Here is a 16,836-nt window from a genome sequence, read left to right on the forward strand (position 1 = left end):
TCTTTCTACAACAGTCGAGAACCCTTTTGCAATTATGTAAGCATATAATGTAATCTGAAAACTGCTGCCCAGATTAAAAAAAATAAAAAAAATGCAACTGATCTCAGCTGGTATCTGTTTTGGAATGGAAATTTTCTAAGTGACCCCAAACTTTTGACCAGTAGTATGTATGTATGTATGTACGTACGTACGTACGTATATATATATATATATATATATATATATATATATATTTTTTTTTTTTTTTTAAAGGATCACAAAACGACAGTTGGCGACATTAAAGAACGGCTTGTTTATTGCTAAGGCCACAGGGTCAAAATTAAATGATTTATTAAAAATGTAATAACTTATAACAATAACTTATTTCACCAGTAAAATCCCTGTTAAACGACAAAAACAACCACCGGATGGGAAAACGGTATTTTACAATAACTTTGAATGCAGCATGATGGCGAGTTTCAAGTGAATGCAACGTCTGTGTTGTTTTTCAGACAACGGCAGCTGCAGACTGTTGTTGGAATCCTCTCCAGTGAAATACAAACTTTTACACCGTTTAGCTGTCAGCATTTTAACAGTGTTTAATCCAGCTGCTATAAGGTAGGCTAACGTTACGCTGCCAAGTGTAGTGTTAACTAGCGTGACATGCGGCCATGTTTTGGTTGCCTCTAACGTCCGTTTCGGAGCATCAGAGAGAAGCACAGGCATTTAAGTGGCACCGAAATGAGGGACCGAAATCCACGTTGCTATTCGGTTCAGTAGATAACGGTCATTAAGGCACCGGTGTCGTATTAGCACCGGGTCTCGATACCCAACCCTATTAGAGACACAGATCCACTGTGACTGTGGAGGAATCAGGCCTCCTGAAGGCCCACCAGCTCACAGGTCTTCTTCCACAGCTCGGCTTGCAGCTCAGAGTCGTAGGAAGTGTCCGACGACTGCTTCCTGTGGCCGTTGTACAGGTAACAGCCCCCCACCCCCTCCAGCTCAGAGGCAGCTGCAGCGTAGACGGATATGGACGCTCCCTGGGCCGGAGTCTGAGAAGGAAAGAAGAAAGTTTAAGAAGAAAGGAGTTTAGTTCCTTGAGGTCTTTTTGTCTTAAAGTGCAGCACATGTACGGATGTACACTCACTCCACTCTCACATCCTTTTGGTCCATGGCTTCAAATTTAGATGGAATAATAGAATAGTAACACAAACAAGCACTTCAGTGTGAGAATGTTTTTTTGTCAAAGGAGTTTGGTGGCTTTTAAGAATGACGCGCTATATTTAGAATATTTTCACAGCTTTACCTTGCTGTCGGACAGCCCTTTGTGACGGGGAACTGAAGCCGTTATCTCTGCTCTCCTGAAAGCCACCAGACTCCTTTGGCAAAAACTGCCATTTTCCCTCGCAGAACACAGGAGTTCCTGCTCTACCTCCATCGGTGAGTTTGTTGCGTTATTGTGTGACCTTTGACCTTCTGTGCCGTTATGTCCAACCTTAGCACGGGCTAGCATTGACTTAGTTAGCGCTGGCATTCACATGGTGACCTGCGTCAGTGCCGCTTGCTTGAGGCTGAGTTGGCGTTTCCATTTGAAAACCCCAGAAAGGAACGCGGATGGAGTTAACTTTTCAAGCGACATTTTGTAACATAAATTTAAAATGAACGAATACTTGCTGCCATAATTATGTGAGGCTTGGGTGTATGCTAACAATAAAGACTGACTTTTTCAGAGGCCTTTCCTTAATGTTTTATTATCCACAGAAAAGCTGTTTTTGCCATTTGACTTCTTGACTATGCATAACAATAACAGACGTGCTTAACTTTCTTGCACATGCAGTCCTAAAAAAAAACATGTTTTAGTCTTCTTATGTAGAAAAAGGGGTAACACTTTACTTGAAGGTATCTACATAAGAGTGACATGACACATGAACCCTAACCATAACCGAATGACATTTACTAAAACAAGTGTTATGTCATAAACATTTATGACTTGTTTATAATGTTTATGACACGTTCATGATAGTGTCATGTCACTCTTATGTAGATGCCTTCAAGTAAAGTGTAACCGAAAAAAGGTACTGTAGATGCTTTTCAAGATATCATGTCCTCCTCGCTGGGATCGATGGATAGATCTAGATGAGAGAGTGAGAGTGTTACCCTGAACAGGATCTTGGCCACCAGTTTCTTCAGCGCCTGCGCGATGCTCCATAGGTTGTCGTACAGTGGCGTGTTCACCATGCCGGGGTCTACGGCGCTGGCGGTCACCGGGAAGCCGCCGGCCGCCAGCTGCTCCTGCAGGTAGTAGGTGAAGAGGACCAGAGCCAGTTTGCTTTGGGCGTAGGCACCGAGGGAAGTGTAGGAGTTCCTGGAGAGAGACAGGCACAAACACTCTATCTGACTTCTGATTTTAAAGTTTAAAAGTGTTTCCCTTACAATCCCCTGTGGAGATTTATTTTGAGGTGTCCATACCAAGGTTATTACAGTTCAGCATGTTTCATTGGCTTTTATTTTCAATTCATTTTTACTTTTTGTTTTCAAATTCAGTTTAGTTTCAATTTGTTTTTAAAGTGGGTTTGCTAGTTTAGTTTTTTTAGTTTTTGAAAATGCTTAGTTTTAGTTTATATTCATTTTAGTGTTAGTTTTAGTCTTGTTTTGTAAGATGGGTTATTTGTCAGGGCCAAGATTCAAAAATGTCAGAAAAAGTATTGTGTAATAATAACAACAACAAAAACATCCTACAATTTTAGAATTATGTATTCACAATCTATTCAACAATAACACCGGTACATAAAATGTACATACGGTCATAAACATGTAAACAGTCTACACAAGACGCCGCAGTAAGTGCAAAATGTGTAAGTGACGTGTTCCAGCAAAAAACCTAAATAGCCAATAGACTAAAGAAGACATACATGAACAGGGGTTTTGAACTTTGGTTCGAGTAAAGTGGCGAACTTTTCGAAGTCAATCGACTCACACAGTTGTGGAGACGTCCCAGTATCAATACAAATATTAACCCACGCTTCCTCCCGCTTTTGGTGTTCTTGCATATGTACTAACCAGCAGCTATCAGGCCGCCGTGAAAGCAGGCCTGTAGTGTTCTCTGTCCTACGGTTGTCTCCGTCATGCTGCCTGGCCCTGAAGCGTTACCGTGGTTAGCTTCTGTTTCTGGGGAGGGGGGCTTGGCGTTCTCCTTTACCTTGTTAAGGTAAGCTAGGTTAGCCTCCTTGTGCACGCTTCTCAAATGTACTTTCAAATTAGTGGGATTTTTCCCTTTAATAAATTGTCCACATATTTTACCACCTGCCACTGCAAGGCACTTGCTTTTATCGGACACAGTCATAATCAAATAGGAGACTTTCTTCAGACTTTCGGTACCGCCATGATGCCAGGAGAGGGGCATGGACTATGCTGTGTTCAATTTCCCATGGAATGTCGGAATTTCTGGGTTCCCAGTGGGAAACTGTAAATATGTCTATGGTCAGAAATGTCAATTGAAAGATATATTTGCTCTATGAAAGACATTGACAAAGACGAAGACTAAGGACATTTACTCGATAATACCGTTTTAGTTAGTTATCTTTTTTTTCTAATGCCTCGTTTTTAGTTTTTATTTCACTTAAAGTTTCCATTATTTTGTTCATTTTCGTTAACGATTATAACCTCGGTCCATACAGACGTCTTCCTATGTTTAAATCCCTTGATTGGCTACAACCTAAGGGGCCATCCACACGGAGACGTTTTTTGATACAAACGCACGTTTTGCATCGTTTGGGCCCGTCGTCCACACGGATCAAGTAAACGCACTGCCTGAAAACGCACTTTTTTGAAACCGGGTCCCAGGGAGAAAAAAAATCGAAAACGGCTCTCTTTTGGCTTTGTTTGGATGGCGAATACGTCCGTATCGATGATGTCATCGCCACACCCCTCAACCTCTAGTGCATGGCCACACACGACTTCACTCACTGCGGTGAAGCTAAGCGAGCATATCCCATCTCAATGGTCAAACCAGCTCACTTCATCTAGCTAAATAGTTTGTCTCTCCTCCCTGACACTTCCCTCTGCTCTGCCGGTCCTGGATTCTACACAAGATATATTGCTAACGTTATGTAGCTAACGTTAAACATCGCTAAAAGTAGCTGACCGCTACAGCAGTGACGTAACGTTAACGTTAGCTGCTATGGTTAGCTGTTTATAAAGTGGAATCCGTTCAACTCCTTGAACGGATTATAGTAACTTTTACCACGGCTTATTGTAGAAAAGCTACTGCAAGAAAACGTGTAGATTATCAAAAAGACATTGGTTCATTGATGTTTGTTTGACTGCCGATGTTAGCTAGCAGAGCAATCATGTCCGATGGCAGACAGAATTGCAAAATACAAAGCAATCCAATAGCGGCGGCCTTTATAAAATGAGCAGTGGTAAAAGTTAATATAGCTAGTTCATGGATGTATTAAGAGAACATTAGTCTAGCTAGTCATGTTATGATGGGAAGTGGAAGTTAACTATGCTCTTCTTCTCCGTGTTTTGGTGAATTTCTGTAGCAGAAACAGCGCCGCCTATAGGCCTGGAATATGAAGTAGCGTGTTGAGTCATTTACAAGTGGATCCGTTTGGATGTAACTATTCTTGAAACGAATCCAGGGAAGACGGGTAAAAAAAAAAACGTGGACGTGGCCTCAATCTAGAAAGCAATTTCACTAGGTTCAGATCATTTTCAAGTGTGTGTATTTTAGGCCTGCACAATATATCGAAAATGTATCGCTATTGCAAATGTTGATATCAAGGTACACGTATCGAAAAGACTGCTTGAACTGCAATAAAAGATAGCCTATTACATGTGCCATGCATTCACACTCTGCATGTCAAAATAATCACTACTGACTGAGGTGGCAAAGAGCATTTGTTGTAATTATGTGATGTCATCATCGCTATATCCAACAATTTGATCACATTTTGCATGTTTTCCTGATATCGTGCAGCCCTAGTGTATTTCAACGGTCCTTTTTGCTTAAAAGGTTTAGGCTTCATGAAGATCTTTTACCCTAACCCCTTAGATACGTTAGTGTTGTAATGAGGTCTGTGACTCATTTTAGGCCAATCGACAGAAATGGCAAAAGCACTCACTTCCCGTACTCGAGTAGAAGTACAGATACTTGTGGTAAAAAATAAGTAGAAGTACTGATTTAACTTCTTTACTCAAGTAAAAGTAACAAAGTATATGCATCTACATTGAAAATTGAAATATTTAGGTCAAAATTAAGATTTTGGAATGTTACAAACTCCAACACAAAACTTTATTTAAATGCTTTGCGCCATTATTTAATACATTAGAAACCTTCAACATTATACACAGTCAAAGGTAGTCAGATAGTGTTGTGGGCGGGACATTAAGTCAGACTCAGTGGTGAGTGAAACTAAAGCAGAGGGATCTACACAGAGCGGTCGCGGAGCCAAAGTAGCGCACTTGTTAATTAACTTTATCGGTTATCAGACAAATAAAACAGTGATACAGATAATCTGCAAACGGCCAAAAAACGGGTTTATCCCTAGTACGAATTGTTCTGCCCATAGTTGCTGCCTGAGCAGGCACAGCCCACCCAGTGGCTAGTTTCAATTTGGTTGACCAATCACAACAGAGTGGGCCGGCTGACCAATCAGAGCAGACTGGGCTTTTCAGGAAGGTGGGCCAAGAGCTCACAGAGTGTTTCGGACAGAGGAACTGCAGCAATGTGCAGTATGAGAAACACAATATGTTTTTTTTTTGAACATCAAAGCTTGTAAACCTATTCTAGCAAACCCCAAGAGTACAAATATGACACTGAAAGGGAGTATAATAGGGTGCCACCGTGCAGCCTTTTCACAACATAAAAACGAACGGTCATACATGTGGTTTTGGGAGTGATCTTGTCCTCACCCTAACCAATCACTTTTTGTTGCTTAAACCTTAGTTAGTATTGTTGCTGCATCAACTTAAGTCGTTCGGTTTCACAATGTTAACTACGGCCACCGTGTTTTCCGACGGTCAATAGAGCAGTCAAACATTCGTTAGTCGTTTTGGGAGCCACTGGCAGTCGACCAAGTGTGTTGTGGACGATTTCCAGGAAGTGAGAACATGTCTGTCTGACACGGACAATCTCCTAAAAGGCTCTAGAGTCTCCGGGCCAAGCTGCTAGCTCCTTACCTGCTGTTTAAGTCGTCCATTTGCACCACTCCTGCGTAGTGCGTGGCCGAGGACATGTTGACCACCCTGGAGCAGCGGCCCTGCCGTCCTGACCTCTTCAGCGTGTCCAGCAGCAGGTTGGTCAACAGGAAGTGGCCCACGTAGTTGAGCGCAAAGTGGAACTCAAAGCCGTCCTCCGTCCGTCTCTCAGGAAGCATCATGGTTCCAGCTGCGCCAGAGGAGGACACACGGTTTTGGACTGTGCAGTGTGTCAGTCTGTACGGCGCATTCAGTGCGAGAGTGTGTGCAGCGTACCGTTGTTAACCAGGACGTGGAGGGGGAGCCCTCGGTTTTGGAAAAGTCTGAGCAAACTGTCGCACTGATTTCAGAGAGGTCAGGTCCACGAAGGCAAACTCAACTGGGAACAGAAAGCCAGGTTAGCACAGATTCTCAGAGCTCTGACGGAGTCCTCCATGTACATGGAGAGGATATGATGAGTTAGTCTGTTTACTAACCCCCATTTTATGGCGCGTTGGTGACGTCAAACGTGACACACCGGATAAAAACCCAAAGGCCAACTAATCTATTGGCAATGAGAAAGAAGTCTATTGCCTTTAACGCGTTTTTCCCCACATTGGAAAAAAACTCATATATACACAATACATTTGGTGGGAAAGGGGTATAAGCCTCCTTTTCACATTACACATGGGAATTTGATTTGAATGTTAATGAGAAACACTGATTTGATTTTAATTTGAAGCGCAGCTTTAAAGATAAATAAATAGTTTGGAGTTTAAAAAAAGAATATTGGGAGTCTGTACTGAATTGTGCCCTCTGGGGTAAGAGCTCTGTACTTGCCTAGAAATCTAGACGCACCCTGGCGGCAGCAAATGTAATTTGCAGTTCAGAGTACGTATTACAGCTACGGTAGCCTTCGTGCTTCAAAAAGCCGGTCTCTTGCTCTTTTCAATATCGACTCGTAGCAAACAAGCGATTGCGCCTGCTTCAGAAAGTTAACTAGTCGCAAGTTTGCGGTAAAATGCAGTTGGGTTTCAAATAAACTTATTATAAATAATGTTATGTCATTTTTTTTACTCTTACACTGAATGTTTGCTGCTTCAATCCAGATGAATATTGAACAGTATTTTCCGCAACTGAAAAAGGCACGGGTTGAGGATGAGGACCAGCCTGAACCGGAGGTCCACTGTCCGTACCCTTACAAAGTTCTCAATGCTTCGGTTTACATGTAGGGACCCTCATTACATGCTACAGTGCTACCTTTTCTTTACTTTTTGGAACATGCCTGATGAGTACTTTCACCCCCACTGTTGTTGCCGATACTTATCTACGTTTGCTTCTAACTTCGGAATGATGTGAGGTAAAAAAATCTTTTCACACCTGAATGTGTGAGCGGTGCATCGGAGGAAAGGGCAATGAATCATGAATTATTGTTCATTTTCTCTGCTGCTCAGATTAACTAGTGTTATTTAGAGCGGTTTAATCTTTATAAGCCTTTTTTGGCTTCTAATCTCCCTGCGCAATGTTTTAAAAAAAAATAATAAAAATAAATAAATAACTAAACTAATCATTTCATTGTTTTGCTAACAGTAAAATAACTATTAGCTAAAGTTTAACTATCAATTCACCATTTATTATTTATGTACACGTTTAAGATAAAATACTGCCGAATTAGCTTTGGCTCGCTACTCAGTCACTTCACATTTTAAACCAGACTGTTGTTTTGGCTGAAAGGACCCGGGAGAGATTACCTTTCCCCTCGCAGTCTTCTTCCTGAATCCTCCGGATGGCCGCTGCGCCTTCTTCTCTTTCGTTTCCAGCTGGAGGTGATGGAAATCAGAAGCTAATGTCCAACAGATATTCACCCAATCCTACTGCCTACACTTTGGCTACATCTACACTACGTTTTCAGTTTTAAAAGGTCCAATATGTAATATATTTACTGTAATAAATCCAAAAATGACCCCAATGCGTCATCAGATATTAAGGAAACATGCTTAGTGGAAATACTATCTTTTCTGACAACAATGCTATTGCCAGTATTTTCTCCTTTTGAACCTTTTGAAAAGTGTGTTGTTATCAACTGCCCAGTGCCAGGCCGGGTTGCCAGATATACCTGTAAAAACGTAAACCTAGTGCGCTACACCTATAACGTCAGTACAGCCATGAAAACAGCAAACAAACGAACAGGATCAACGGAGATAGATTCTACCCGACCTAAAAAAACAAACGGCATGTTTTTAACAGTTGCGTGACCAGAGACGTTACAAACCCCGGGTAAATATTGGAGATGTATTTGAAAGATGTAGACAGCTTAGAGCCCAAAAGGACGCAGAGTTGGCTAATTTCCTCCTGAACAGGTAGCTAAGCATTAGCTTCAGGCTAATTTATCACGGCTGCAAGGGACGGGCATTTTATGTAATTTCAACATTTGTGAATTCACATTGAATGATATAGCTAGAGTACCCGAGTTGGTTACTCGCAAAAACAAATTGAGACACAGCCAGTAAAGGGATCCCGACTGGTCCTGGCTAATGCCGCCATGCTAACCCTGCTAACTACTAACGTTAGCAGAGGACCAGGCAAGCGGGCCACGGCCGTTTACAACGAGTAGCCTGTTTAGCGGCCGTAGCCGACAACGGTGAGTTATTTTAATAGACGTATGAGCTAAAAAATACAGAAAATACTTTGGAGAAAGAACAACAATGGCGAAAAGTAAGAGCAGGGATTTATTAGCTGTTACTGAAAGGTGTGTAAGCTACCTAACCGATAAGACTCCAAAAGTCTCCGTTTGTGTCCGTCCATACTACAAAGCAACCCTGGAGTTTTCAAAGCAAATCGAGGGCTGTGTGCAGCGTTTCAAAATGCCTCTGTTTGAGGAGCTCGGAAACGCCGGAGGAGGACCTGAGGCGTCAACATAGCAAAAGATATCCGTATTTAAACCAAAACGTAGTAGTGTAGACGTAGCCGGACTCAACAACACTTGTGTCCTCTCTGTGTCCAGATTCTTCATTCATCCTGAACATTATTTTCATACATAAAAACTTAATGGATCCAAGCTTTACTTTTTAAACATTGTTGTCGATTGAACAGAACACAAAAGGGGATAGCTGGATCCTCCAGAGGCTACAGGTGGACCTTTCACACTCGTCCATATTTTTGTATATTATTCACACAAGCTCTTTGATTCATTGTAAATACAAAACATTGGGTTCCATGAGTTCCTTTAGCCAGATTACATATACCCTGCTTTCCCTTCTTAAAGTGCCCATATTATGAAAAAAATCACTTTTTCATACAAACTTTGAAAAAATAAATAGAGTTTCTGAATGTAACCTGCCTTCAGTCTCCGGGTGAGCTGTTCAAAATCTGCACGGCTTTCTACGTAACAAGCCGAGACGAGGGGCCTAGGGGGCTAACCGTTAGCATGCTAGCGCTAGCATGCTAGCTTGTTCTCAATGGCAAAACACTGCTACAACACACACAAATTCACCTTAATCTACTAAATAAATTGTATAGAACTACTTACATGTCCCTGTTCTGCAGGTATTCCACGCAAAGTTGGAAGTGCGCCCTCATTTAGAAGAAGTCTCCCAGGCTAATCCTGCCTCGTACAAGCCGAAGTTGCAGAAACACCTAGCTAGCTCATGTAATCCTTACCTAGCTACTGCGCATGTGCGACTGACAACAAAGATCTTACAGAAGTTGAGAGGTCTCACTCTGTAGCTAAAACAGAGACTTGACACAGGGTGAAAAGAGGATCTGCAGCAATGTGCAGTACAACAAAAATATGGTGTTTTTTGAAAATGAAACCATGTAAACCTATTCTGATACAATCTCAAATTACAATTATGAACCTGAAAATGACCATAATACGGCCACTTTAAAAAAAAAAAAAAAAAAAACTTTCATTTGCAATTTTGTCATCTCAATCTTCAGAATGTAGACCAAAAATAGTACAAAAGTACAGTCACACACAGCAGGCCTGAACTTCTCTATCATTACTCGGCAGAGCTGGATGTAAAAAACGCAAATGTGTGAATCGGTTGGACGAGACAAACAAACAGTCTTTGCCCTGCCAGCTCCTGAGCACAAAGTCTGTGTAATGTCCGATCAAGCCCAAAGTGTGGGAATTCACAGCGAGCGAAAAGGCCCGTTGACGGCGTTTCTATCGGGCGGCTCACGCAAAAAAAAGCAGGAGACAAAAGCCCACTAAACAGAGCTTTGAAAAGAGGGCAGCAAAAATTGTTAGAAATGTTGTACTACACATTTTGCAATGCAAGAAAGGGGCCCTGTGTTGTTACGTGATGAAGTCCAAATACAACCAGATTCTAAACAATTGGGGCGCACGATTGGTGTCTACATTTGACAACATTTGCGTCATTCACTTTCATTTACAGTAAAAAACAAAAGCCGGACTGCAGAGACGTATGAACCTGTATTAGGAAGGGGAGGCAGGTTGCGTGTAATCTGGCTGAAGGCGTGTGATTGGACGGGAGCCTACCTATGATAACATGCATCCCGAGCCTTGCCAGATGTTTCGCTGTCTCAAAACCCATTCCTCTGGTACCGCCAGTCACAATGGCAACTCTTCCATTCTGCTTGGGCAAGACTGTGGGAGGAGACCACATCAGAACATTACGCACTCTTCAGTTCCTGAACATACAGTAGGTGTGGAGAACCGATTCCTACTTGGAATCGTTTCAAAAATTACGATTCCAGCAGAATCTTTTCTTTCCATTGGAATCGTTTGGAAGGAGGAGGATTTGGTTTCAAATCCGATCATCGCTTCCCAATTTAATATGTGCAAGTTTTGGCTTCCGAAAGGGTCCAGGCGCTTGTTGTGTTGCAGCCTTGGAGCTGTAATTGTTCGCCCTCTGTTACTAACAGACAAGTTCCCAAACTCTAACTTGAAGCAGTAAATTGATTTAAAATTAAAAAAATAAAATATATATATGTTGAGCCCCCCCTAAAAAGGGTCTTAAATCGTCACCGGTTACTACTCATTAACTAACCAGTCGCTCCTCATTAACTACCGGTCTGTTTATCAGTAACTAATCATTAGTGCTTGAATCACCCTCCTGTTGTCCTCGGGTCAAATTTGACCCATTAACAAAAACGTTCTATATCAGAACTATGACAAAAGAACGTTGAGAAAAGTCACAAATGTTGGAAAAAGCTACAAAAATGGAGGGAAAAGAACAATAACATAATAAAAAAAAATTTGAAAAAGAAACGGCAAAAAAGTGACAAAAAAAACATCTAAAACATCGCCAAAGGTGACAAACGATTGTTCAAAAAAGTGACAGAACAATTGGAAAGAAGTATGAAAATCAAAAAACTTGAATAAAATCGACTAAAATGTTGAGAAAAGTGTAGAAAAAAAACAACAAAATGTTGACATTTCGACCCAGAAAAACTAAAAGTTGCACGGTCGACTGGAAGACAACACAAGGGTTAATCAGTAACTACTCATTAACCAAACAGTTGTTCCTCATTTGTTCCTCAGTAACTACCTACATTTTTGTGTACCTTATTGTAAAGAGTTACCAGATTTGATCTTGTTTTGTTCAGCCCAATGCCCCATATTGAGTATTTGGGCATCCTGCTTTGACTTTGCTTTATCCGTCAAAGCACTTTGTTAACTCTCGTTTTAAAATCAACGTTATAAATGAAGTTATTACAGCCTAGTACTATCCTCCTCCGCAAGTCCCCGACTAACTAGCCAATGTCTCAGTGTTCAAACGGTCACCTGACCACTCGCATACGATCCCTCTGGCAGCGTCGTTTCAGATTTGGTTTGCCGACGTTAACCTGTCATTATTTTTGCTGGGAGGTTAGGCTATATCGCGTGCGCCACTCTGAACTGCACTGCACTGATCACAAGACTTTGGTTTCTAAAAGTCTGAACTCAGGATTCATCCAGCTATGTTCGTTAGTCGACAAATAACACAACAGGCCCGTTCGAGATGAGCTGCGCCTCGCCTGTAAAGTGGAGGAGGGCAGGCGGCGGCAGCAGCAGGGAGCTGTAATCTGAACAGATTTAGTCTTTTCTGACTTCTAAACATAACTACTAGCCACACAACACGTGTTCTGTACATAACAAGCCTTTAAATATAACACAGCTGTTAGATCAGCTGAGAGGCCGGCGTTTCCCGGCATGCCCCGCATGATCAAGTCGGACACAAATCGACTCTGCGCAGACTCTGGCTCATCTGGAACGGGTCTATTATGTCTGTAAAGTGTCACATTTCTAACGGAGTCTGGCATGCGCACGGGGGGGAAAATGATAACTTCGATGAACAGAGATAAGCGACACAGAAAAAGACATTCAGACACTATGACGACTTATGCTGTGAGCTGACCTGGGAGCGTAAAAGATCTGTTGAAGGTCTGATAGAGAAGAACTTTGATTCCGCAGAAATGCAGCTTGAGAAGAGGCACCAGCGCCGACAGCAGCCACATCCTTCCGTTGTGTCCGTCCGAGGCGCGGCTTCAGAGCCCTACTGCGGTTCACGGTAATGAGTCCGGCTCCGAGCCTGCTCTGGGTTTTTCTGTCCACGATTCCGCCTCCGAGGAAAGTGCATCACAATATGCCCCAAAATTGTGCAGATTAACTGAGAAACATCCATGGTTACATTTATGAATGAGTTGTATTTTACTGTAGCCCGAAGCAAATGATGTAGACCCGGAGAAAGGGAAACTTCTTTGGGAAAATCCACTTTTATGATAAGACACCGGGGAATTCAGGAGAAGTCTACAGACACAAATGAACAAAGCGTAGTAAAAATAAAGAGCCCAGAATTGTAACGAAAGAACGGACCGGTTGCCTGAAAAACACGTTTTAGCCTAAGTGTCTCGCACCAAACTCATTTGATAACAATGGAGATTAAAAAAAAATTTAAAAAAAATGCAAAACATCATTATGATATGCAGGGCTGCGTGATATGAGGAAGATATTCCAATGTTGTATAAATATCATGATAAGGATATCGCTTGAGATGAAAGGCAGGTATTAAAGCGTTCTCAGTTCTTCTGCTTAAATGCAACACATTGCTTGTTGGATTTAAAACAAGCAAAAAGGAAATCATTTCCAACCTTCTTTCATTTAACAAATTGAACACTGAACACAAAAGGCACCACTCAAAAAACAATGACGTTTCCATTTTAAAGTGATGACTTTCGTGATGGGTTTATTGCGAGTCGATATGATAATGTTGGAGAAAAAAAAACAATACCATTTATTGTGCAGCTCTAATATGTCGCCTTGTGTCTTGCCTCTGAAATAAGAACGAAAGAAAGAAAAAAAAAAAAAAAAGGGGCTGGGTAGCTCACCTGGCAGAGCGTGAGCCCCATGTACAGAGGTTCAGGTTTTTCGCCGCAGGTTCAATGCCAACCTGCGGCCCTTTGCTGCATGTCACTCCCCCTCTCTCTCCCCTTTCCGGCCTAAACTCAAATATCAAATAAAGGCCCTAAAATGCCTAAAAAAATGGACTTTTCTTTTTCATATATATCCATTTAGTTGACTGGTTATTTCAGACACGGCCCTCTTGTGCTGCAAGTTCTCAGTAATCACATGTGAACATCTGCACAGCCGCAAAAATAAGATTATTTTCTCAATTTTATGTCTATAAAAATGTCAGAAAATGTTGAAAAACGTGTATCCGTGTTTCCCAAATGCCCAAGATGACGTCCTCAAATGTCCCATTTTGTCCACAACTCAAACATATTCAGTTTACGGTCACGGAGGCGTGAAGAAACTAGAACATATTCACATTTTACAAGCCTCAACCTGAGGCGTTTTTACTTCTTTTCATAAACGATGACTCAAAACCCTCAGTCTTCTCCGAACGGGATTAGTAACGGCTGTGAGACACAGAAGAGCACACTGTGGAGTTTTTCTCTGGCCGTTTGATTTATGGCAGCACGTCTGGATGAATAATTTGTCATGGCATGATAGAATGCGACCACTTTGTGCCTTCAGGCTACGTTTGATATTTTGGGACTATATCAACAAATTTTTACAAACCACGAGTTGACATGTGACCCGTCGACATGTCTGACCTGCGGCGCCCAGTGAAAGAAAGCTTTCAGATTCACGATGGAGGAAGTTAACGTTTCCAACCGTACACATCCTGCCAACATCACGCTGCAACCAGAAAACATCGGCAAGATCAAAACGGGGAAATCCCCTGGGTTATCAGAAACTGGGGCTGACATTTTAGGATGTTTTCAGATGTTTTTGTTGCGTTACAGCAAAACCCCTTGAAGCCTCCTGGAGATGTAACCCGTCGAGGTGCCTGAACAAGTAGCAGAAGATCTCAAAACAAGAAATCCAAAAGACCAACACATTTGTAGCACACTTTGAAAATAATGTACCAGGTTTCCCTGATGACAAAAAAGGAAGATCTAGGTACGGGAGCTGTACGTTTCTTCTCTGTTCAGGGATTGATGACGGAGGAGTTTGTGTGGCATTTTAGTTATCGTTCTGATTCAGATGTTTGCGATGCATGTCTGAGGAGTGTGTCTGTCGCAGCGCTGACTGTCGTGTTTAGCTCAGCGTACCTCAGCAACCCGTTCTCACTCCCAACCCGTAAAACACGGACGCTTGGTCACTGGCTCTCAGCGTCAGATACCGGACGCAATAAGCACCCTTCAGCATCTGTATGCAACTCACCGGGCAGGGCAGCAGCGCGGCGCCGTAAGATGACGTAGTATTGAGAGCGACAACGGGAGCGAGTAGTATGAAAGACACAGGGAGGTTGGTTGGGCCAAACAACACAGACTGTGTCCCCTGATACTTGTAAACAGAAAACAAATATGAACTAAATACTAAATCTAATGTGTAGCCTATGGCATAATTTAAACAAGTCTCCCGAAGAGAAACGGGCATATCTCTCTCTCCCCCGCCTCTGCCTGCTGCGCTGTGGCCGTGCATGTGTGTGCTTGTGGAGTTTAACTCCGAAAAGACGGTTAACCACAGGTTCCCGTTAATCTTATGATGGACATGTGTTGTGATATTTAAACAAACGATCAGTCAACGGCGAAATAAAAGCCTCTTATTTACGGGACCGGTCTAAAAGACCTCCGGCTTACAGCGGGGTCTCTGAGCATGTATGTATGTACCGGAAACCAGACCCTCATTGAATGCCGAAATGAATGTTGGGATACAGGTGCTGCGAAGTTCATACAAGTTAACCAACCAATGCATCCTCGGTAAAATGGCCGTGTCGAGAACATTTCCGGGAATCTTAACTGTTCTTGGTGAAATGCTAACTTGTGTACTGGGACAGTACTTTGGCAACACGAGATGACGTTTCACGAACACAAGAATACAAGTCAATAGAAGAACACAGATTGAGAGAAACGCCCCAGGTTTTCAGAGGGGCCGAGTCGGAGGCGAGTCTGGGGGAGAGCTGGGTAATGCAGAGGGACAGACGACCGGGGGCTTGACCGAGACCAGTGATCCAAATGTAACCGGACACGTGGAGGGGTGTCGGCTAAATGGTATCACAGGTAAAATATCGACGACGCCACCTTGGGACTATCACCCAAAGACTGGGATTCAAACCCAAGTCGTAGACTTAACTAAATGTTAACATACTGTATTAAAATTATGAGCAAAAATACATACAAACAAGATCAACAAATGAAATTAAAAGCTGTAAAACACCAATGTCTGCAATTTAAAATAACTAAATAAACAAAATATATAACAACGGAGGAGATGCTAAAAGCGACAGAGGCTACAGCTACACTCAAACTGGAGGGAAACTAAAAACAAGTGGCCTGAAACTTCACACAACACGGCAAACAAACTGACATATAATAAATAAAACAAAACGCAGCAAATGCATGCGTTAAAAACATGCACTAGGACAAGAATGTAGCCACTTCTTGAACGTTTCCCACACAGACGCATTATTCTCGTGTAGCCATCTTATGAAAACGTTTCCTTCAATTTAGTATTTTCCTTCAAGACAGAATGATAGAACTAAAACACAAACCCCCCTCCCAAATGAGTCCGTTAAATCAATCCAAAGGTCGTTAATAAAAACCAGGCAAAAGTCAATAGAACGAGAACTAAAATAATTTTTTTTTTTTAAATCAAGTCAGCTTGTGCACACATCTAAACCCGGTATAGCAGCAGTGGCAGTCTCTGTTTTGTAGGGACACAAATACACAGGTTGATGGTCACCGTTGTTTAAGTCAACCAGAAGTTACAGAACGTGTACATCGGGCTGCGTGCAACGCTCCAACTCCAGAGCGGACATTCACGCTGGACCTTGAATCAATCCTAACTGGACAACATTTTGTTGTTCTTTTTCGACACTTTTCTCAACGTTTTTGTCGATTGTATACTAATTTCTTTTGGCCTTTTTTAAAATTACGTTAATTACGTAAAAAAAACATTACAAACGTTACCCCCCACCACGAGAATCCTAGTCAGAAAACTAGAGATGGAGCTAGTTTATCAAATAAAAGGGCTTAGTTCAACTCTTGTCAGGGCTTAGACCTCATCTGGGCCACGTTCAGCCCCGACAAAACAGTTTTTTTTTTTTTTTTTAACTCAAATGGGGTGCACTGTTGAGTGCGCAAGGGCTCTGCCATTTTATTACCACGGGTTTACAAACAAATCTCTTCTGATTGGGTATCACCTGTGCCACAGCCAAT

General features: G+C 42.1%; 1 pseudogene across 1 annotated transcript; it reads right to left on the bottom strand.

The window, feature by feature from the left end:
- Window positions 1–256: 256 nt before the first annotated feature.
- Window positions 257–13,029, bottom strand: LOC144512838 (polyprenol dehydrogenase-like; annotated as a pseudogene). Its single transcript, XR_013501044.1, has 7 exons — window positions 12,528–13,029; window positions 10,667–10,774; window positions 7,914–7,982; window positions 6,460–6,562; window positions 6,166–6,373; window positions 2,140–2,347; window positions 257–1,034 (listed from the first exon to the last, which is right to left on the bottom strand). The product of XR_013501044.1 is annotated as a polyprenol dehydrogenase-like (transcript).
- Between the last annotated feature and the right edge of the window lie 3,807 nt (window positions 13,030–16,836).

This window comes from Sander vitreus, chromosome 24, assembly GCF_031162955.1.
Source record: "Sander vitreus isolate 19-12246 chromosome 24, sanVit1, whole genome shotgun sequence".
Classification (NCBI taxonomy): Eukaryota; Metazoa; Chordata; class Actinopteri; order Perciformes; family Percidae; genus Sander; species Sander vitreus.